Here is a 23,874-nt window from a genome sequence, read left to right as displayed (position 1 = left end):
GTGGGAACGGTTGGGCCAGCGGATAGGTGCGGAGCGGCAGCGGGCAGAGGAGGAACGGCTCACAATGGTCAGGGCGGAGAGGGCGCTGAGTGCCTCGAGGGTCTTCGCAGGGAGTTGGAGCTGGACACTGCTTTATCCCTGCGAGACCTCGGGGCCAGGGAACATGCCCACTTCCAAGCCATTGAACAGGGGTTCGATGATGTCCTGGCCCACGACAAAATCCAGTGAGCCGTTGGACTAGCCCGCTCCCCATGTAAATAGTGATGTAGTTAGTGTTAGGTTTCTTTTGTTTTTGCATTTTCTTTGGACCTTTTGGACAATGGGCCACATTTTTGTATATAGTTATTTTTTTATTAGGTAGTGTTGTTAAATAGGTTTCATTTCTTTTGTTGGGATCATGGACCCTGGCTTCTTCACCTGTACATAGTTCACTGTTGGATTTTCTTTTCTTTTTTCTATTTACCCATGGAGCAATGGCTTTCAATTATAATTTCACATTGGATTTTCTTTTCTGGACTGTGACTTTGGACACCACTCCTTTGGATTCTGAATTTTGGTTTTGCATTTTTTCATGGACATGCTTCTTTTTACTTTTTTTACATTCCCATTTCTGTTAGTTTATTTTTGATTCGATTCTTGTTTTCTTTAATACATATTTTTAGATCAAACTTCAATGTGTAGTATCATCTCATTGGTTTCATGCATATCATGATATGGGTTAGGAGATTCACTGACACCCATTGGGTGTATGTGAGGGACATGTGTTCGTTTCCAAACTTGCAATTGCAGTTCTATCATGTTATTTCCATTTCTGAGTGGGTGGATGCAATACTCGGGTGGGTGTTTTGCATTTGGAGGCTGACCATAGTGACCGGGGATCTATATTGTGATGACATGTTGGCTGGGGAACATGAGTTGGACATGAGTGGGGGCCTGCTGGCAGGTGCCCCACAGTGCTGGGGGGTGGGGGTGCAGGGGAACATGAGTTGGGCATGAGTCAGGGCCTGCTGGCAGGTGCCCCACAGTGCTGGGGGGTGGGGATGCAGGGGGACATGAGTGGGGGGCTGGTGGAGGCTGCCCCTACACTGCTGGGGGTGGGGGTGCAGGGGGACATGCGTGGGGGCCTGGTGGAGGCTGCCCCTGCACTGCTGGGGGGTGGGGGTGCAGGGGGACATGAGTGGGGGCCTGGTGGAATCTGCCCCTGGTGGCTGGGGGGTGGGGGTGGTGGTAGACATGAGTGGGGGGCTGGTGGAGGCTGCCCCTGCACTGCTGGGGGGGTGGGGGTAATAGGGGACATGAGTGGGGGCCTGGTGGAATCTGCCCCTGGTGGCTGGGGGGTGGGGGTGCAGGGGGACATGAGTGGGGGCCTGGTGGGGGCTGCCCCTGCACTGCTGGGGGGTGGGGGTGCAGGGGGACATGAGTGGGGGCCTGGTGGATTCTGCCCCTGGTGGCTGGGGGGTGGGGGTGGTGGTAGACATGGGTGGGGGCCTGGTGGAGGCTGCCCCTGCACTGCTGGGGGGTGGGGGTGGTGGGAGACATGAGTGGGGGCCTGATGGAGGCTGCCCCTGGTGGCTGGGGGTGCAGGGGGACATGTGTGGGGGCCTGGTGGAGGCTGCCCCTGCACTGCTGGGTGGTGGGGGTGCAGGGGGACATGAGTGGGGGCCTGGTGGAGGCTGCCCCTGCACTGCTGGGGGGTGGGGTGGTGGGAGACATGAGTGGGGGCCTGGTGGAATCTGCCCCTGCACTGCTGGGGGGTGGGGGTGCAGGAGGACACAAGTGGGGGCCTGGTGGAACCTGCCCCTGCACTGCTGGGGGGTGCGGGTGCAGGGGGACACGAGTGGGGGTCTGGTGGAGGCTGCCCCTGCACTGCTGGGGGGTGGGGGTGCAGGGGGGACATGAGTGGGGGCCTGGTGGAGTCTGCCCCTGCACTGCTGGGGGGTGGGGGTGCAGGGGGACATGAGTGGGGGCCTGGTGGAATCTGCCCCTGGTGGCTGGGGGGTGGGGGTGCAGGGGGGACATGAGTGGGGGCCTGGTGGAGGCTGCCCTTGCACTGCTGGGGGGTGGGGGTGCAGGGGGACATGAGTAGGGGCCTGGTGGAATCTGCCCCTGGTGGCTGGGGGGTGGGGGTAGACATGAGTGGGGGCCTGGTGGAGGCTGCCCCTGCAGTGCTGGGGGTGGGGGTAATAGGGGACATGAGTGGGGGCCTGGTGGAATCTGCCCCTGGTGGCTGGGGGTGCAGGGGGACATGATTGGGGGCCTGGTGGAGGCTGCCCCTGCACTGCTGGGGGGTGTGGGTGCAGGGGGACATGAGTGGGGGCCTGGTGGAGGCTGCCCCTGCACTGCTGGGGGGTGGGGGTGCAGGGGGACATGAGTGGGGGCCTGGTGGAATCTGCCCCTCGTGGCTGGGGAGTGGGGGTGGTGGTAGAAATGGGTGGGGGCCTGGTGGAGGCTGCCCCTGCACTGCTGGGGGTGGGGGTGGTGGGAGACATTAATGGGGGCCTAGTGGAGGCTGCCCCTGGTGGCAGGGGGGTGGGGGTGCAGGGGGACATGAGTGGGGACCTGGTGGAGCCTGCCCCTGCACTGCTGGGGGGTGGGGGTGCAGGGGGACATGAGTGGGGGCCTGGTGCCCCTGCACTGCTGGGGGGTGGGGGTGCAGGGGGACATGAGTGGAGGCCTGGTGGAGGCTGCCCATGCACTGCTGGGGGGTGGGGGTGCAGGGGGACATGAGTGGGGGCCTGGTGGAGGCTGCCCCTGCACTGCTGGGGGGTGGGGGTGGTGGGAGACATGAGTGGGGGCCTCGTGGTATCTGCCCCTGGTGGCTGGGGGGTGGGGGTGGTGGTAGACATGAGTGGGGGCCTGGTGGAGGCTGCCCCTGCACTGCTGGGGGGTGGGGGTGCAGGGGGACATGAGTGGGGGCCTGGTGGAGGCTGCCCCTGCACTGCTGGGGGGTGGGGGGTGCAGGTGGACATGAGTGGGGGCCTGGTGGAATCTGCCCCCGGTGGCTGGGGGGTAGAGGTGGTGGTAGACATGTGTGGGGGCCTGGTGGAGGCTGCCCCTGAACTGCTGGGGGGTGGGGGTGGGGGGAGACATGAGTGGGGGCCTGGTGGAGGCTGCCCCTGCACTGCTGAGGAGTGGGGGTGCAGGGGGACATGAGTGGGGGCCTGGTGGAGGCTTCCCCTGCACTGCTGGGGGGTGGGGGTCGTGGGAGACATGAGTGGGGGCCTGGTGGTATCTGCCCCTGGTGGCTGGGGGGTGGGGGTGGTGGTAGACATGAGTGGGGGCCTGGTGGAGGCTGCCCCTGCACTGCTGGGGGGTGGGGGTAATAGGGGACATGAGTGGGGGCCTGGTGGAATCTGCCCCTGGTGGCTGTGGGGTGGGGGTGCAGGGGGACATGAGTGGGGGCCTGGTGGAGGCTGCCCCTGCACTGCTGGGGGGTGGGGGTGCAGGGGGACATGAGTGGGGGCCTGGTGGAGGTTGCCCCTGCACTGCTGGGGGGTGGGGATGCAGGGGGACATGAGTGGGGGCCTGGTGGAATCTGCCCTGGTGGCTGGGGGGTGGGGGTGCAGGGGGACATGAGTGGGGGCCTGGTGGAGGCTGCCCCTGCACTGCTGGGGGTAATAGGGGACATGAGTGGGGGCCTGGTGGAGGCTGCCCCTGGTGGCTGGGGGTGGTGGGAGACATGAGTGGGTGCCTGGTGGAGGCTGCCCCTGCACTGCTGGGGGGTGGGGGTGGTGGGCGACATGCATTGTTGATCAGTAGTGCAAGGTGACATGTGGGTTGGCTGGGGGGCATGCCCATGGTGGATGGGCTGCGTGCGGGAATGAGCAAGGGTGCAGGGTAGTCCCCTGTGGTGTGGGCTGCCTGCAGGGGCTGTGGAGGTTGTAGAGCGAACACCTGGGAGGACCCACACGGCCAATTCACGTGTAGTACTCCCCAGAACCCCTGAAATACACGTACCCTGCTGAAATCGCGTGTGGAACTTCCCGTGCACCCCTGGAATACACGTACCCTGCTTGCACTGGGCCAATCGCGTGTGGAACTTCCCGCACACCCCTGAAATACACGTACCCCGATGGAATCGCATGTGGAACTTCCCGCTCACCCCTGAAATACACGTACCCTGATGGAATCGCATGTGGAACTTCCCACGCACCCCTGGTGGAATACACGTACCCTGCTCGCACTGGGCCAATCGCGTGTGGAACTTCCCGCGCACCCCTGAAATACACGTACCCTGCTGAAATCGCGTGTGGAACTTCCCGCACACCCCTGAAATACACGTACCCTGCTGAAATCGCGTGTGGAACTTCCCGCGCATCCCTGGAATACACGTACCCTGCTCGCACGGGGCCAATCGCGTGTGGAACTTCCCGTGCACCCCTGAAATACACGTACCCTGATGGAATCGCATGTGGAACTTCCCGCGCACCCCTGAAATACATGTACCCTGCTGAAATCGTGTGGAACTTCCCGCGCACCCCTGGAATACACATACCCTGCTGAAATCGCGTGTGGAACTTCCTGCGCACCCCTGAAATACACATACCCTGCTCGCACGGGGCCAATCGCGTGTGGAACTTCCCGCGCACCCCTGAAATACATGTACCCTGCTCGCACGGGGCCAATCGCATGTGGAACTTCCCTCGCACCCCTGAAATACACGTACCCTGCTGGAATCGCGTGTGATACTTCCCGCGCACCCCTGTAATACACGTTCCCCGCTTGGCGTTTGCTGTTTGCCAGCCCTGTGAACTGGTCCAGGGTTAGCGCAGCCCTTTGCGATTATTTGGGGATTTTGAAGGCTTTTCCTTGCGCGAGGGCGTTCTTTGGGGCGTAACTGGCGCTGCTGCAGGGTCGCTGCGCCACGGCTGGTTTTGGATGCGAGAATCCATGAATACGCTTTGCGCGGAAATCGATTTTAGCGCACGTGGCTGGCGCAGACATTTGCACGGGCATACTGTGCGCCAGTCGCGTGCGCCACTTTTGTGCGAATGTCTATGAATTACCCTGTAAATGGTTGCATATAACCAGATGGGAGTTACTACAAACCATCAACACGACAATAAAAGTATTCAATGCGATCAAGGAGGAGTTAAGAGCCATCCGATTGATGACTCTCCAGAACAGATATGTACTTGACATGATCACAGCTATGGATGGAGGAGTTTGTGCAAAAATTGGAGAATCATGTTGCAAATGTATTCCTTCTCACGATGAATAAAATGGAACTTTAAGAGAAGCCATAGTTATGCTGACAAACCTGCACAACCAGATGATCAATGAAACGGATGAAGTTGATGATGACAGCTGGTTTGGATCACTGTTTTCATGGGTTCCACAATGGATGGCGGATGCATTCAAGTTCCTTTGAGCCTTGCTAGTGACGATATTACTAGGATTTTGCGTTATCAAGATAATCTCACAATGCCATAAAACGGCGAAGGGAGCCATAGGGATGAAGATCATCATTGATGTTAAACCAGGATGGAAGCCCAGAGTTCTGACAGATGAAGAAATAAGAGACTTTGTGAAGGCCAGCAAGCATGCACCAGAAGGTACAACATTTCTTTACCCCAGGAAACGCAGAAATTATGAAGGAAAATGGATTTATTGCAGCCGAAATGGACAATGTCAGCTGATGACATGGAACAAAGACGAACCTGTAAGGACAGCAGGAAGTCTGAAAGGAGTGATAAAAATCTGGACTCCAAAGAGACACCTCTTCAAACCATCATGTACAAACCCAGAAGATGAAGAAGAAATGAATACAGAAGAACCAAGTAAGATGAATCCAAAAGAGGAAGCAGAAGTGGTCGATGAATCGACCAGAGGGGGGGGAATGTAGAGGAGGTCCCGAGCGAGGCCTGCACTCCAGTCGCCCATTTGGAAGTACCAGGAACGTTCACACCGAGATATGCGACGTATGATGAACAAATAAACCAGCAAAGAGCCGCAGTAGGGCTCTGCCTAGTACCCATCAGAGGAGCAACACCTATTGAAGTACCAATAACCAGACAACCATGGACAGTAAGGTATCCATTGAGAAAACCCTAACAGCAAATGACATGAAATGAAGATTGCTTAAGCACTGCCCCGGAAGAAACTCAAAGGGCCTTAATTGAACACGAATGGTGACGTCACGAAGACCCGGACAGACTTGCAGATAGAAGATAAGATGACCCAAAGATGACATACAGAGACGAAATGCCATGAATAAGGATATTGTGAACTCAGAAGGAGAGACAATGTTGACATATAAAGAAACTTAAGCCGTAAGCAGGATGAAGATATTGAACCAGCTAACACATGTACATATGCTTGAAACCGCAAGAAGCTAAGAAAACAGTGCGGCTTGCTATGCTTAGTAGAAGATAGACCGCGGCAAGCGCCACTTACACATATCTGCCTCAACGAAGCACATTATATAAGTGAGAGTCCACTTTACACAAAAGCAGAATTAACTCAGATTACTAGAGGTCAAACAGGACAGGATTCATATTCCAGCTAAAACGAGACGAGATGGCTGAATCGACACTCAGCAAGAGCAACTTGTGCCTGGGAAGCCAAGGTCAGACCAAGAGAAGGAGCGAACAGTAGCTTCACGGAATCGAAACTTAAGAACAGAACAGCCTATCTCAGGAAGGCCGAGATAAGGAGGCCCAGGCAGGTGGCAAGCCGAATAAGAACTAAATATGCAAATAGAAGGAAAACTAGGCAGTTTCTCGGTGTGCTAGCACGTGACCAGCCAAGCGAGAAGAGGCACAGTTTCACACCTACGCCTGGCTGTCGCCCAGACAGAGATATCATAACTTTTCCTGACAAGAAGATACAGCTTCGAGGCCGACCACAGCCAACTAATTGACACATAGCCACTAAAGTAATGATTGATGGAAGGGAGGCCGGGTGAATCTTGGGGCATCCTGCACCTGGTTGACCATTCTGCATGCTGCTTAGTAAAGTGGAGATTTATGCATGGGTTGATGCCAACCCAATCACAATGGACCAAATAATCTAGGGTCCTATAGATAGTAGAACCAATGGGACGTCGTACTTTTAGTGACATCTACCATAGGCATTTTGAAGGAAGGGCTTAGCCGGCCACCTGACGGACGGGTTATCGCATCACTGTTGATTTCCATGTTTCCCCATTTTTTGTACTGGTCATTAAACTGACTCCTCTTTGCCAAACTATTGAGTTGTCCTTATTGATTGGTGTTGGGAGTAAGAAAACCTCATCCATCTCAAGGTGCAGCTATCTCGTCTTAAAGTATTGCAGAGCAAACCCTGACTCTATGGGCCGGCCGTGGGTCTCTCCACTACATTACTTCGCGCCTTGAAACACTTGTGTATAGGCGCGTTACAAATGCCAAATCATATCATTAGGTAACCCACCTTTTGGTACAGGTATGTACTACGACTTCCCCTCCGCCGCCAATGCTTAGGTAAGCGTGCGGCAACAGAGTGCAACATCTGCACCCCGCTGGAAAGCATCCCCATGCATGTAGGTCTACGGCATTGAAAACCTGTGTGCCCCGCCTTCAGTGACCAGCAACAGTAGGCTAAATATCAGCTTACATCTGAATCCTCAGTGCTTGCCGTACTCGATGAGAAGCCATTCCAAAATGGCCACCTGATTCTCCTTGCAGGACCCGAGTTCCAAATGTCCTCAGTGGCTACCTGTTTGGCCCCTTCCTGCCTATTTACCCTATCCTGGGGCACCGGCAGGCATGAGCCGGCCCCCAACAAAGCACACACTAAGGTGCCTGTCCAGGACTTCCAGCAACCAGCGGCACAAGTCTCTGCTGCATTTTTCCCCGCTCCAATAAAGTCGTGCATTACCCTGGCCAGCCTATGAGCCCCCTGCCAGTCCAACTACTGCAAGAAGGGTAAGATCCATCGCTTGCAGCTGCAATGCCCAGTGACCTATCGAGGGCTTCCCCACATCTTCGTCTCCCAGACACTCTCTCTACACCAGAACTTATTGCCTACCGCATGTGAGCACCATCTGGTCTACGCTACAACCGTTGTAAGCCACCACCTGACATAGTCTCTCCTGACCGTGAGTATGTGAATACAGATCTGCAGCACAATACCGATAATTCGCCCGAACTATATGTTATTCTGTCCATACATTCTGCAAACTCTGCTATAGTCAAATAGCCTTTTGCCATCACTCGCTTGCCTCATACAAGGCCCTACAGCACCCACTCCCGCTTCTTGATAATTATAACACGTTGTGGCCAGCCCGCAGAATCACTTCTGTGTCACAGTCTACCACGTTACTCTCACCCATTTGCAATTTACAATGCTCTCTGCCTTATAAACAGTATGCCTTTACATGTATTCAGACTATTAATGTCATCTATGCTGTTTTAATCTTGTATGACCGTTATATCTTGTTCTGCCCAGCCTGCTAACCTTACCTGTTAACCAGAGACTTCTCCCAGCCCAACAGTTCATCTGTGATATGCCTCATTGCTTTTACCCTGTGCCATTGCTAAGTCATCTGAGAATGTTAAACCTTGCTCTGCTTAACCTACTCTCTATTACTTTGTGAACCCAGAGACTCTATTCCAAGTTTCAAACAGCCCTAAACCTGCTGTACCTAACTGCATTCACCACCTTGCCATTGTATCCTTGTCACACGCTACACTGATCGACAGCTCAGAGCTGCTTTGTTTCACACATTTTCGCTGCATATCCCACATGATAATTACACACTGCTGCACTCAGATCTTACGCACCTTGTCCCTTGCAATCTGCGCATCCCTTTAGCAAGTCTAATCACTCAGACTTTGGTATCGTGACTAGCCCCAGATGCCTTCACCAATGCCAGCACATTCCTACTCATGGCAGATTTTCACAGAGTCACCCTCAACATGGCCTCAATCCTCCCGCTCATTCAATCCATAACTCCAACCAATTTCCTCCCGCCACTCTTAGCCAACAACTGCCTCACTCCCTCCTCTAACTCTCACGAAAACCACACCTCAACTTACCTACTCAGCCCACTGGAATGGATCCTTTGGTATGCCACCCCTCCTACACCTTTAGTTCCATGCCCTGTCAACATAAGGAACTGGAGACTAGGCTCATGTTTCACCACTCACATGCAGCCCTCCAGGTCGCCTCCCCACTACTCAAAACGCACCTCTAAACTCAAAGTGCACACTCTAGCCACCTCACCTACAGCAGCTTTAAGGATACGCGAGCAGCCCATCACACTTCTAATGCACCAAGTTCGCACAAGTCAACCTCTGCAGCAATACCACCCTCCATCAAAGGAGCGTTGATCAATGCACGATCCCTAGTTGCCCATGCCCCTAACATCGCAGACCTCATCTCTGAAAACAGCTTCGACTTCCTTGTCATCACAGAAACATGGCTCCATCAGGCAGCAGGCCCTGCCCTCCCCCTAGCCCTCCCAGAGGGCTACACCATCCTCAGAGCCGACAGAACCTCAGGCAGAGGAGGAGGCCTCGCCATTACAGCCAGAACTACTCTGGGTCTCAGAGATACCACCCTCATTAGCTTACCTTCAGCAGAACTCCCCTTTGCCAAAATCCCACTTACTGCCACTCAAACCATCCTCCTTCATTTAGTTTACCGACCCCCGAGCCCTATCTCCTCATTTGAGGAAGACATTACAAGCCTCATTTCATCAAACACAAAACCAGGCTCCCACATCATACTCCTTGGAGAACTCAACCTTGGGTTCCAGGACCATAATGATGCCAACGCCCTAGCTCTCGAAACCTCCCTCTCCCAACTTGAATTCAAACATCGAATCTCGGAGCCCACCCATGCCAAGGGACGCACACTAGATTGGCTTTCAGACCTGAACTGCTCCATAAAAATTCTCCAAAATGAACCCATCGCCTGGTCAGATCACCACTACATATCCTTTGCCACCTAGGGTACCGCACCCCCCAACCCCACCATTGTTCCCCCCATCTCTCGCCAGGAATACCCGCAACATAACACCCCCCAATCTACACCCACTAATCAACAACTTAATGGATGACACCATCTACAAAAAACTTAGATCCCACTGAATTGGTCAATCTCTATAATTCAACTTTGAAGTCTGCCATGGACACTATCGCCCCAGTTAAATTTAAAAAAGCCAAAGCAGCTGCCCACCTCAATAACTGGCTCAAACCAGAACTCAAAACTTTGAGAAACCTAAAAAGAACAGCAGAATCCATGTGGCGCAAAGCACCCTCAACAAGGCACTGTTTTCAACTGCAGCAGCGACCTACAAATCTGCCATCCACACCACCAAAAAGTAAATCTATAACAATAGAATACTTAACGCCAAATCAAGGACCAAAGAGTTATTTAGCATCCTAAGAGAACTGGAATCCCCAGCTCTGCCCTCCTCAGATTGCCCTAAAGATGCTGCCTGGTGCTCCAAAATTCAACAAGCTTTAGCAGAGAAAATAGCGTCTCTCCAAACTAAAATAGAAGCTAAAAGAAATAGCCTGCCAAACAGCTTGCCAGAAAAAACACCACCCAAGCCCCAACGCCCTCACTGTCCGCCATTCTCCTTCACCTTGGTCACACCTAGAGAAGTAGAAGACATCATCAAAGGCCTTAAGCCGTCAAGATACCAAGGTGACACTTGCCCGGCCCCCTCGATCAAGGACTGTGCCAAGGAACTATCCCCATTCATCGCCACAATGATAAACGCCTCTTTCAACACCAATCTCGTCCCAAAAAACCTCAAGGAAGCCTGAGTCATGCCGCTCCTAAAAAAGCCCAATCTAGACCCAAACACAGCAACGAACTACAGACCAATCATCACCGTCCCTTTCCTCTTAAAAATCCTGGAGAGAGTTGCTTACCTGCAAATCCAGAAACATCTAGATGACAATAACCTACTTGGATTACGACAATCAGGTTTTCGGCCCAGGCATGGCACGGAGACCGCCCTCTTAGACCTGAAAATACAGATGATTGAGACAAGAGACAAAGGCAAATTGGCCATGCTCCTCTTGCTAGACCTCTCAGCTGCATTTAATCTGGTTGACCATCAGATCCTCACTGATCACCTAACCTCTGCCGCAGCCTTTACCACCAACGCGTCTCCTGGATTAAATAATTCCTAGCTAACCGCACCCCCAGAGTATTCTCACCCTCCGCATACGCAGATCCAATACCCATCCTATGCGGAGTTCCCCAAGGATCTTGTATATCCCCAACGTTATACAACATCTTTACGAAGTTACTATTCGACCGCCTTGACAACCTGGGTGTCACCTACACAAAATACGCTGATGACACCCAGGTTCTCATCACACCATCAGGACATTATGCCAATGACACCAAATTAATTAACAACATCTACCTGCAAATACAGGCATGGAGGGCAACACACAGCCTCTGCCTCAATGATGAAAAAACAGAGCTCCTGATTGTAGGCACCCAAGCCCATCTCAATAAACTTGACACACAATACTCATCTTTCATCATCGATGGAAACACAATCAAAGTGGCAAAAGAAATAAAAACGTTAGGGGTCTACCTCGATTCCACCTTAGCACTAAACAAACAATTGAGCGCCATTGCCTCAACAACAACCTACACCAACAAGCTAATCAACGCCTATAGGTCTTACCTATCTCCCACCAGCTGCATGACACTAGCGAGAGCCTTAGCCTGCTCCAAGCTAGACTACTGCAACACACTCTTTTTAGGAACCTCCGAACTGAATCTCAATAGACTTCAAGTCTTACAAAATAGCTCCTTGAGATCCGCTCTAAGTATTCCCAGATCCAACCACATCTCCAGCCACAGACAAAAAGCCAACTGGCTCCCAGTGCGGGACAGAATTTCACTCCGCACCCTGGCTATCGCACACATGTATTTCCAACACTGCACCTAAATACCTATCTGACAAATTCTCCCTACACCATGTCACCCGATCTACCAGATCTTCCCACACTCACCACCTGTCAGTCCCCAGATTCAACCTCAAAACCGCAGGCGGTGCCAGCTTCCCGGTCCAAGCTGCCAACCTTTGAAACTCCCTACCACCTACTATCAGACTAGAACCGTCATTCAATGCCTTCAAATCCAGCGTCAAACTCTGGCCAATTGACAACACCACTAACTGATTAGTCCAAGTTATCTTACATCGTCCCACTTCACTGCCTCATTGTCTGTGTAGTTTTCCACTGTTCATTCAGCCTATCTCTACTTCTCCGACAGTCAGAACAATATGTAACCAAGGTCAAACCTCTTGTTCTCTATCATGTATTTCCACTTATGTATTCATGCCTTGTCTGTAACATGTTAAGTTCTCCAGCGCCCAGCTACCTCCGGGTTAGGTGTGCGATACAAATAATAAACAAATTACAAAAATTACTACACAGGTTGGTAATGCGACGGAGCAGCCAAGCCTATCTCAAGAGGTATAAATGTGAGCTTTAGAGCTGTACAAATGAAATCCGTAAATACAAATAGCCAAGTAACACTTAAACTCAGTTATAAGTAGTAATTTATTTAAACAATCAATGTTTAAATAAGCTATCTTTAGAAAGGCAATTTGTGTAACAATGTAAATATACTTTAAAATTACTTTTCGGAATCAGAGCAAGTTATTGGATAATCTTTGGATACGCTTCTTACACAATTTGCGCACCCTGGGGTGACTTCAATCACAAGGAGAGTAATGGCATTTTTGCAGATTCTGAGGTTGCAGAAAGGAAAGGTTCAAGGAAGGAAAAAGGTTAAAGGTTCTCAGTATATGTGAGGACAACTAAATCTTCCATTGAAATCTAGACAAGCCTTTCCCGGACAAACAGTATCAAAGTCAATGGGCTAGAATAGTTTGCAAGGTGCCAGAACAGCCAAAGTCAATGTGAAACTGTCTATGAAGCTGAGGCACTTCTTAGAATCAAAGGGCTTGCACATAGTTAGAGAGTTTGTTAGAAAATCACTTGTAGGGTCACTAGCTGTTAAACCTGTGAAAACAGAGTTGGAATCAACTCTAAAAGTAACCCACTGCAATTCCCAACTGGGAAAAGCATGGCTACAAAACAGTGAGTTATGTACCCCAAGTCTAAACAATACCTCTGGTTTGAAAAAGAGTGGTCCAGCTGGCTTCTGCCCTGCTACAGCAATGCAGAGCCAGTGTTCCTGAGCCTCAGTCTTGAGGACAAGAGGGAGGACATCTGTAAGGCTCCTGCGGCAGTACTTGGGACATAGTCGGCAGCTACGGGCTCTTTTTGGTTCAGCAGCACTTTGCGGTTTCGGCGCTTAGTAAACAGCACTGTTGCGGATCTCCGACACTGGTTGGGCTTCCTTCACTCCTTGGGTCCTGCATTCTGGTGAGGGGACTCGAGCTCTGGTCGACCTAAGGAGGAGGGTCCTTAGGAGACTCCTGAACTTCTAGCCGGATTTCAGACATTTCACTACACTACGGATTACTCAACCCCTAGCACTCGGTTCTTGCAGCAATGAAGTAGTACAGCCAACAGGGAAGATGGTCCAGTGGAGTTCGCCTCTGGGTTAGTTGGACCCAGAAGGGGAGAAGTCGTCCATTCCGGAGCTTCTCTGTCGAATTGAAAAAGGAGCTTCAGCACAGTAGCAGGGCTTCACCGGGCAATTCAAAGGTCCAGGAGGATGCAGCAAGCTTCATCCACGGTTTCTTCGTCTGTTTCTCCCAGCGGTTGATTCTGCCTCTAAGCCCAAAACCCTTGCATTTTAAGCAGGTTTCTCCCATTCATGCACAGCCTAGGTTGTCAATCACACGGCAGGGTGACTATCCTGAAAGGACAGCCAGCCAATCAGGACTGGTTGCATTCAGGCATTCCTAGAGATAAAGTACAGAGGAGTTTCAGGACCCTCCCTCACATCCTGTCCTTCCAGACACACTGGAGCCAGAGGCGGGCTTCAGGGCTGAAGCCTACCAAAGGCAAGACAAACAAAGGGCTCCAATGTGTTTGGACGCACAGAGTAAAACCCAAAAAAAGACCTAACAAACAGAAAATTGTAAAAAAATAAGACTGGGGCCATTCTGATAAAATGGTCACCCATGCGTGCTATACTGCAGCTGAGGGTTCAGCCTGTGGTAAAAAAGCACAATGGTAGGAAAAACTATACCACTGCTACCAGCCATCTAAAAGTAGGGAGGGTAACATACAAATGTTACATGACAATGTAGGATAAGGGGCTACTAGGTAACCAGCACTCCACATAAGATGGTGTGTGCTGGACCCACAAAGAGAAAAAGTTAAGTAAAGTCAATTTCACTTTACTATTCTTGGGAACAGTAGATCACACAAGAAAAGGTATTTGAACCTTATGAGAAATCTAAAGGATTTCTCAGTGACACTGCACTGAAGGTGCTGTGTCTCACCATACAAAATGTAGATGCCTATGGAGTTTGTCAGACTCCCAAACAATGAAAACACATAATCCAATTCAGGTCAAAAACACATGAGGGAGTGGGGAAAAGGTCTCACTCACTCAAGGGTTAAAATTAAAAAGTCCTACAGTCCAGCACAACAGCTGGGGGTATCTAAGGTTGAATGGAATTAGCACAGAAATGAGAATTCTCCCTAATATGACTGCATCAATATATGCCAAAATTCACATGTAATCCTTTACACAGTTTTCATGTTTGCTTTCCGCAAAATCCAATAATCAACAACTATAACCAAAAGTACCACCAGGATTTAAAAAAATAAAAAATAAATAAAAAAGACCACCTCATAGGATCCAAAAGAGAAAGAAGCAATAAACAAACGGAACCACAAAGTCTTATAAACCGAGGTCTCAACTACCCACAACCTACCAAATACAAGCAACAACAAACCACAAACAGCAAAGACTGAACCCAAAAGACCAGAAAAAAAGAATAGAAATTTGAATGAGGGCGCCCACTCAGGAACACAACCAACCCACAAATCATGCCTCGCCACAAGAAAGACAAAGAAGCCAGAAAAGACAACAGAAATAATAAGAAATCCCAAACTACTCGGGAAGGCAGCGACCAGCAAGGTCCCACAACCCCAAAAAAACTCGACAAACATCTGAGATGGCCGAAGGAGACATACAAATAACAGAGCAAAGACAGACTACAATGCTCGCTACCTGTCCACATATGACATGGTAAACAAAAAACAGCACAGCAACATGAACCAACAACCAACAAGCGTCACGAATACAGACCCAACCACAACACCAAACGGAACACGACAACTAATAAACCATCCCAACCCGGTTTCCACCATGGACAACAAGGAACATATTGATTGGAATACATCACACTCTACACTCTACACTCCCAAGATCACCAAGACTGGAACAGACGGGTGTCGAATTGACCACCCGCAACAAACCAACCCCAGCATAAACATTATCGGTTTACTCGACAAAGAGACTGACCAACGAAGAACCACCCCACCCAAAAGACTTAACTGGGAATAAACCCACCTGGAACGGAAACCCAACCAACAACACACAGGTCAGAACAAACAATGCTAACAACACAAAAGGGAAATCAAGCAAACTACACTACAGCCTCCTCAACGTTAGAGCCAATGCAAAACACTGAACACAAATCAATGACCTAGTGAAGGAGGCATAGACATGCTCTTCCTTACAGAAACCTGGCTATCAGACAACTATAAAGCCATCGCAAATATGGGATAACCGAAGGGGCGGCAGAATCGCAATTATACACACCTGAGCATTTCAAATCATCAAAACCAACTCAGTAGACTATGAATCCCACCTAATCAAGACAGAACTCAACAACCAATCCAACATAGTATTACTCCTGATCTACAGACATCTTCTAACAACCCCAACTTTGCAACAAAACTAGCAGACGAGGCTGCCAAGCTATCAACCCACCACGACAACTTAGGGGAAAGAGATCCCACTGATACAAACATAGATACAACAGAAGACACACAACAATTGGATCACCAAGGCGCTTGACCAATTAGCACCAGTTAAAACATTCAAAAGCAACACCAAAAAAAACTGGTGGCAAAATGGTTCACAGAAGAAATGAAAAAAATAAAAAAACAACCGCAAAATGGAGCGAACAATACACCAGACAAGACAAAATAAAATACTAAAGACAACTCAAACTGTACAAAGCAACAGTCCTCAAAGCAATCTACTACGCAACGAGAATAGAATCGGCAAACAATTCACAGTATTAACTCTTCAAAATCAGAGATTAAAAAAAAAAAAAAAAAACTCTTCCTGCAAAAATTTCAACACCCCTTCACAATCACTTTGTGACAAAATCACCAACCACCTGAGAGCAATAGACACAATACAGGAGACCATCAACCTACCCAGGGCAAATACAACCACTGCAACACAGACACCAGACGAAACACAGATTAAAGCAAAACTCATCTGCCTAGAACCACTCACAGAGGAAACTTCGCCACACTGATCAAGGACACCAACCTTTTAGGATCACCAAAGGGACCCTTACCCCGTGGAGGTCTTCAAAGGAATCCTCAACCACAGAACCCCAGCGACACACTTCCGGAACCTAATGAATCTATCACTCAAAAGAAGAATAGTACCGTGCTCCTTCAAATCAGCATCGATCAAACCACTTATTAAAAAAAAAAAAAAAGGGTCAAAGCGCAGAAGACCCAAGCAACTACAGACCGATAGCCAACCTGCCCTACCCTGTGGAGATCCTGGAGAACCACATCTACAAAATACATCTTAAGCATATCGAAACAAACTGAATACTCGGCCAATCACAAGTTGGCTTCAGAACGATGAGAGGAACAGAATTAGCACTTCTATCGATATGGGACGACCTGAAAATAAACACAGAAGACACCCAATCGGCTCTCCTATTGGACATTTCAGCGGCTTTTGACACAATCAGCCACGCAACACTAATAAAAAAAGATTGATGGAATGTGGCATGCAGGAATCCGCACTAAAGTGGATTACCTTATTCCTTACAAACCGAATGAACCTAGCTAACACCGTTCACCTCAAACATCAATAATATATCCTGCGGAGTCCCACAGGGTTCCAGCCTCTCCCCTCTAATTTTCAACATCTACATGTGCCCACTGATGAAAATCATTCAATCCTATGGATTTACCGCCTACAGCTACGCAGACGAGCACAGGACCAAAATAACAACCCTCAACAACTGCTTCACAGACATATACAACTGGATGACAACCAACAACCTCAAACTAAAGCCAGCAAAAAACGAAAATAATGCTCTCGCCCGCAGGGTTCAATGGAGGGAACCCACAATTGGACTGGCCAATCAGCATGGGAACGCAACCACAGACTACCAATGCAGTAAAGAACCTAGGAATACTTAAGGGCAATGAACTATCAAAGGAACCGCAAGTGAACTCAATCGCCAATACATGCTTCTTCCTCCTACAACTACTCGGATACTCACACGAATTACCTACGCAAACAGCCTCTACCAGGAATGCCAGAAAGAATCACAAAGTGACCCAAAAGGGTGTAAAATACAACAGCCAGGATCCTACTAAGACTAAACAGAAGAGACCAAATCACTCCAGCACTGAAAACCCTACACTGGTTAACAGTAAAAAAGCACATAAAATTCAAAGCACTCTGCATCGCCCACAAAGCATTACAAAGACAGGGAGCAGATTTCCTCCAATACAAGATTAGCCAGTATTGCCCAGGAAGGGAACTAAGATCCAGCAACGACCTACAAAAAGAGGAAAAACACCACGAAAAAAGGAAATTTGCCAGAACAGCGTTCTCACGTCTAATTGCAAACACCTGGAACAACATGCCCAAAGTAATTACAACCACAGAAGATCACATCAACTTCAGGAAACTGTTCAAGACCTAGCTATTCAGCAGACAATGACAACATAGAAGGAACACCAGCAACAACACTGCAGACAACTAGAGAGGAGACGAGAGGGGCCAAAGAACCGCAAACAAGAACCTGGCTAGATACCGTCAAGCAGCATCCAAAGAGCCGCCCCAGAGAAACCACTATGAACTGACCGACTTTATTAACACTCTTCCCTTCCTGCTCCTCCTACATAACGGACGCCTCTACACCAGATCCTGGACTAGACACACGCAAACATACAGAAAACCATTATTATGCCGACATCCAAAGTGAACAACCCACATAGCCCAATAACATCTAAAATGCATCAACACACCAAGATGCCAGACTATCTTACAGTTACGACCACCTGTGACTCTGAATCCCTTATGGCCACTATCTAACCAGTGCACACGACCAACCCATCATAAACACCAACACAAAACACTACCACACAGCCGAGGCATGGAATTTTACCCATACGGTTACAATGCGCAAGGCTGCTCACAAGTGACCACATGAAAAACACTCTCAGATGCCAGTTCCTCCTGGATCTGAACCTATCCTCTCACACTTTTCCCCCCAACTAACCCCCAAGCCCACTTTTTTGCAGAACCACGCGAGCGCCTGAAGACTGCCCTTGGGTGGTAGCGGTGCAGTCCAAATCAATTGAACATAACATAATGCCAGTAATTATACTATAAGAAAACCTGCCCATCATGGCTATGCCTCACACTACTGTTGACTTTACCTTTAAAAATGTCTTGTCACAACAAGAAAACATGTCCAAACTGGCTGCACAATGCAGGCGAGTCTAGATGCGTAATAATGCTCATCATGTTTGCTTTACCCTTGATACCCAGTGAGAAAAGCCATGCCACAGTAAGAAATGGCTTAACTGGATGCCCTAAATGCCAGTCTAGACACATAATAACACTCATCATGCTTGCTTTGTCATAGAATCGCAGTAATGCCACAGCAAAGAATGGCTAGACTGGGTGCCCCAAAATGCCAGTGCATCCACATAAAGGCATCCTTTCTAAAAAAAAATGTAAAAAAAGATTTTTTTTTTATTTTTAAAACAGCATTTTGTACTGGCATCTATAATGGATACCCATTAAAAAGTGCATCGTGATTTGGATTCTAAGATGGCCACTGAGGATTGAGCAGCGTGATCGTTGAACGCTCACCCCAGGGGCCAAAGACAATAAAGAGATTAAAAGAGCCTTCCCCAGGCAAGGATTTATCAATGTAGGCTGCAGTGATGGAGTGCAACAGCCCAGATCACTGAGGAACTTCGGCAGAGGAAGGTGTTCAGCCTTCGTCTCTTCTGTGTCTGAGGTGCGGGGGCACTGTGCCAGCAGCCAGTGCAGGGCAAGCTGAGAGACATGCTCACAGACCGTGAGCAAGAAGAATCCCTCAGTGAGACTCAGGCGGCCGAGGATCCAGTGCGGCTGGGAGGCGTGGTGGGGGAAAGCAGCCACTGTTGGACGGCAGAGGAGCTTGTCGGGAAGGAGCTGCATGCAGTATTGGAGGCCCACCGGGGCTGGATTCTTGGAGCAGGGGCTCCCCTGCTGCCGAGCACCAGTGGGAAGATCGAGGCAGGACCGAGCCGCCCCCACGCCGGCGAAGCAGCGTCTCATCAGAGAGATCAGGAGAGGATCCGGAGGGGCCATACCCGTAGCCCACTGCTGAGAGCCGTGCAGCGGAGAAGAGCACCTGGTGTGGCCAAGAGGCAGGAAGGCGGAAACCGTGAGGGGATCAACTCCCCCTCACCCCCCCCTTTGGGGAGAACCATCACAGGTCAGCATGCACCCTGGCCCAAGAAAAGGGTGTAAGCAGGCAGAGGCTGGCCAGTGCAGGCAGTGATCAGCAGGCAGTGATCACCAGGTTTGAGCAGAGTGACGTTGAGGAGTGGGGGAGGGTGGCGGTAGGGGCCCTGCCCAAGCTTTGAAGCCAGTACTGCAGAGAAGACCAGTGGAGGCCCTGTAGTAATATAGCCCGGGCAGGCTGGAGGTACATTTTGGAACTGCATATAGTGCCTCTGCCAGCGCACCCCATTCAGAAGCACAGCAAGGGAGACAAAGAAGCAAGAGGCGCACCACGCATAGGAGAAAGTGACCGGTGGGGCCCAGGCCAATCTTGAGGCCGAATAGGGGGCTAAAGAGTCCATCTACATCTGTGGTGGGCAAGGAAGAATAAGGGAGAGGCCATTTGGTCAGGCTCAGGGCAGAGTGATCCTGGCACCAAGGCCAGGAGGAGGGTCATTTGAAACCTGAGGACGAGGACAAACAGTGGCTCAACTGCGCACAGTTAGAGGGGAGTTCAAACCCCCCTCCACCACCTGCACAGTCAAGGGCAACCCACAAAGCGGTGGAGGGAAGAGGTTCCTACGCTCTGAAAAAATGCCCACAGGTCTGAAGGATGCAAAACAATATCAGGAAGAAGAGGAAGGGGCAGGGCTCCCCCCCTCATCAGACCTGCCTACGCACTATGTCCAAAAACAAGAGGGGGGGGACATGCAAGCTGCCCCCAAGTCTGTGAAGAATCCACAGGAGGGCAATCTGCAGAGACTCTGGCGCAGAGACAGCGAGGTACCAGCTTGGAGAGATCAGGGGGGAGGACCTGGGGTCGCTGGCAGGCACTGAAGAACATTAAGTGGTCAACCAGTCACCCAGGAGGTCCTTCACCAATGCTTACAGGATTTTGGGGACAAGATAGCGAACATCAGTCAGTCGTAGTTGAGCATGATGCGAGTGGAACTGTCCCTATCATTGCAAGAGGTGAAGGGGAACATAACGAAACTAGAGGAGCTGGAGACAGTACACGTCTGCAGTCATTAGTCTGCGCAGGTATTATATATGTAGCCACATCTGCAGTCATTAGCCAGCACAGGTTTTATATATGTAGCAACTTACACCAGAGCAGGGTCTGTGTAGTGGCTGCACAGCAGTTACTGCGTCTGCGAGCATTCCAGAGCCTGAACCATACCGTAAATGATCGAGCTTCGGAGCAGCTACTGTCTCTACGATACCAACAACAGGCTGCCCTAATTTCAAAACCAGATGTTTCGAAAGTCACGTACTTACAATGCTAAATTTCAACATGTGATAAGTACAATACAACGAATTATAGCTCCAACATGCATTTCCAGAGGTTGCAAAGGGGCTCCTCTTCACAATATAACAAAAGAATGAGAACGCCTAAGTTAATGGATGCTAAAAATAAAATGCATATACAATGCACTACAGGAGCTGGATCGCATGCACTCACCTGATGCTGCCTGGAATCAGGACAAGAGCGTTTCGTAAAGGTTAGTGTCTAGTACCCATTCGAGCAACAGACCATAGCAACACTCCACCTCCACTTCATCACGTGGGCTGCTCTGCATCACGTGGGTTTCAACGTTCACCGCGTCATCTTTTTTGTACGAGTGGAGCGGGAAGGCAAGGCAAGGTAAGGTGTTGCAGAAGCGGGAGAGATGCCTCCGTTATAAAGCACATTTCGTACAGTTGATTGTTATTTGGTGCTTGAATATGGTAAGTCTTAAAGTTATCTCATGTTCATTGTTACTTTAATGCAGAGCAGCAATATTGGGAAGGGGGTATTTCTGTGTATTTTGGGGGTTTGTATAATGTGCATCAGGGATGAGATTTGTTTTGTTCGTAATTTCAGTGTATATGTAATGTGCATTACAGGGGTGAGGCAATATTGGGAAGCAGATATTTCTGTGTGTTTTGGGGGTTTATAATGTGCATCACTGGTGAGATTTAAGTACAGGCGGATTCAGTTCATTTTTGGGGTTTTCTCATGCAGATGGGTGATTTGCCTGGGGGAGATGTGTTTTATGGAGTGGGACTGGGCACAGAGCGTTCCTCCCTTCCCAATGGGACTTTCACTGTACCAGTAAACAGTACAGCGAATAGTTAGTTATCCTCCCCGGTGGAGAGGGGTTGGAGGATTTGTTATGTGCAGCAGATGGGGATATGTGTTTTATGCAGACAGAAGCATTTGGGCATTTCCAGCATAACAGTTGTTATTTTTTCTCTTGCATGGGGGGCGATTTGGCATTCCCCGGGGATGGGGTTGTTAATTTGCCCCTTTTGTATTGCTTTCATTATTAATCACACATTTAAAGTCCCCACAAGACCCAATACCTCTGTGTGTTTGTTTAAAAGTTTGACGATACTTCTAAAATGCCTTTACGGCGGCATGACATATTTCTGTCAAGTCGTTGGGCCTCATTAGGACCCAGGCGGATTTCGCGGTGCTAAATGCACCGCGAAGCACGGCGGAAAGCCGTCGATAGCGCCATGGGGGTTGGCGGATTTACCGCCCCATTCCGACCTTGGCGGGGCGGTAAATCCCCAATCCCCATTCTGCCCTTCCCCATTCCCATTCTTGCCCCATAGGGTATAATGGGAGTGGGGAAGGAGTTAATTACGCCACCGTAAAATACGGTGGCGTAATTAACAACGAGGTCCCGTAGCGCCATGGTTTTCTCCGGCTGGTAAAACCAGGCGGAAAACTGCGCCATGGCGCTACGGGAACTCGTAGTACGGCGGACGGGTCCGCCGCGATTAGCGCTGGCGGAAACCCACTCCGCCTGGGTCCTAATGAGGCCCGTTGTAATGTTTTCACGTAGGACGTCTATACGTGCTTAGGAAGAGAATCACAGGAAGGACCACTCCATGCCGTGTACGGGCAGGTATTTATTTTTTATTGTGTATTTATAAGGCGCTTATGCATCTCGGAAATGTTTCGAAGCGCCAGGTATATTTAGGTGCCGGTGGGTTTGTTTTTCCTATTTTGATTTTGGTTGCAGCAAAAAGGTGATCTTTGTGTGTCTTCTTAGCTGGTATTATCCCCATCCCGTCCCCCGCCCCCAAACAGCAGTGATTTGGGATTATTGAGCCCTAGAGCTGAGAATCCCTTGTCAAATTTTGAAATTATAGCCCTCCAGGAAACTTGGATCACAGCTGAACCAACTGTACCGGGATATCAAGTAGCATGGATACCTTCAATTTATCATGAGAAGGGCAGACCATCAGCCGGTCTGCTCAAAGCAGCTACATTAGACTTAAATAGCACCCTAATACCTTGGGCTTCGCCCAATCCCTGTCTCCAATTGACTAAGCTAATATCTAAAAATGCAAATAACTCTAAGAAGTCTCAAACAGCCATACTGAACCTGTAGTGGAACCCTGCAATGATAAAAGATCTGGCATTTATACGATTGATAAGAAATATGCTACACCTTTCAAGACAATTCAATTAATATTTTGATATTTGTGGTGATTTACATCTAAAATGTATAGCAATTAAGAACAGTAAGCTATCAACTCGTGCAAAACTATGGCTAAATTTAATGAGTGAAAGGAATTTTAAAATGCTTAATAGCACCTCACAAAGGGATATGCCACTGAGTTTCACCTGGTCACGACAAGGGTCTGTGGTAATATTAGACTATGCATTAATTTCTGAACATGCATTGGCATTGAGGAGAACCAACTCCGGTTCCGGAAGCACCTCAAAACCTTCCTCTTTGCCTCTGCTTTCTCTCCCCCTCTCCCCTGCTAAATATTACTGAAACTGCACTGAATCTGCTACTGGGCCACCCACCGATCTCGGTCCTTGGCCCAGCCACTCTCCCCTGCACTGCCTCCCTGGCAACCCCTGCACTGCTGGACTTTGTCTGTATCCCTACAGCCCCCCTTCCCAGCACTTGTCTGCACTTACCTTGCACTTGCCACCAGCTGGCCCTTGTTATTTATCTTGTATGCTAATAACCCTGTACTGCACTTCCCCCTCTCCCTTTCCCCCTTGCACTTTTCCCTTCCCATCTACCCTTGCACTTGCGTGATCTGAATGACACCTGGCCTAGTAGGATCGTTGTCTCTCTCCCCTGTTTCCCCCCCGCCCCGTCGCGCCTTGAAACATGTTGTGTATAGGCGCGTTACAAATGCCATATCAGATCATATCATACCATATCATGGGTGACTGACTTTGCTGTAGTTGCAACAACAGCTAGTGATCAT

At 49.7% G+C, this 23,874-nt stretch overlaps 1 protein-coding gene across 7 annotated transcripts in view; it reads right to left on the bottom strand.

Annotated features, from left to right (window-relative positions):
• Positions 1 to 21,233, bottom strand: part of FAIM (Fas apoptotic inhibitory molecule) — a 377,980-nt gene extending 356,747 nt beyond the window's left edge. For 2 of the 7 annotated variants that reach the window (XM_069616619.1, XM_069616622.1), the window contains exon 1: positions 21,110 to 21,230. The gene's annotated coding sequence lies outside the window, so the exon portion shown is untranslated. Of the gene's footprint in view, positions 1 to 21,109 lie in introns of all 7 variants that reach the window. The other 5 variants (XM_069616616.1, XM_069616620.1, XM_069616618.1 and 2 more) reach the window with 4 other exon arrangements.
• Between the last annotated feature and the right edge of the window lie 2,641 nt (positions 21,234 to 23,874).

The sequence above is a fragment of the Ambystoma mexicanum genome, chromosome 9, assembly GCF_040938575.1.
Source record: "Ambystoma mexicanum isolate Mex_15411 chromosome 9, UKY_AmexF1_1, whole genome shotgun sequence".
Classification (NCBI taxonomy): Eukaryota; Metazoa; Chordata; class Amphibia; order Caudata; family Ambystomatidae; genus Ambystoma; species Ambystoma mexicanum.
The sequence above is the reverse complement of the archived record's forward strand: the minus strand, read 5'-3'. Positions and strand labels throughout refer to the sequence as shown.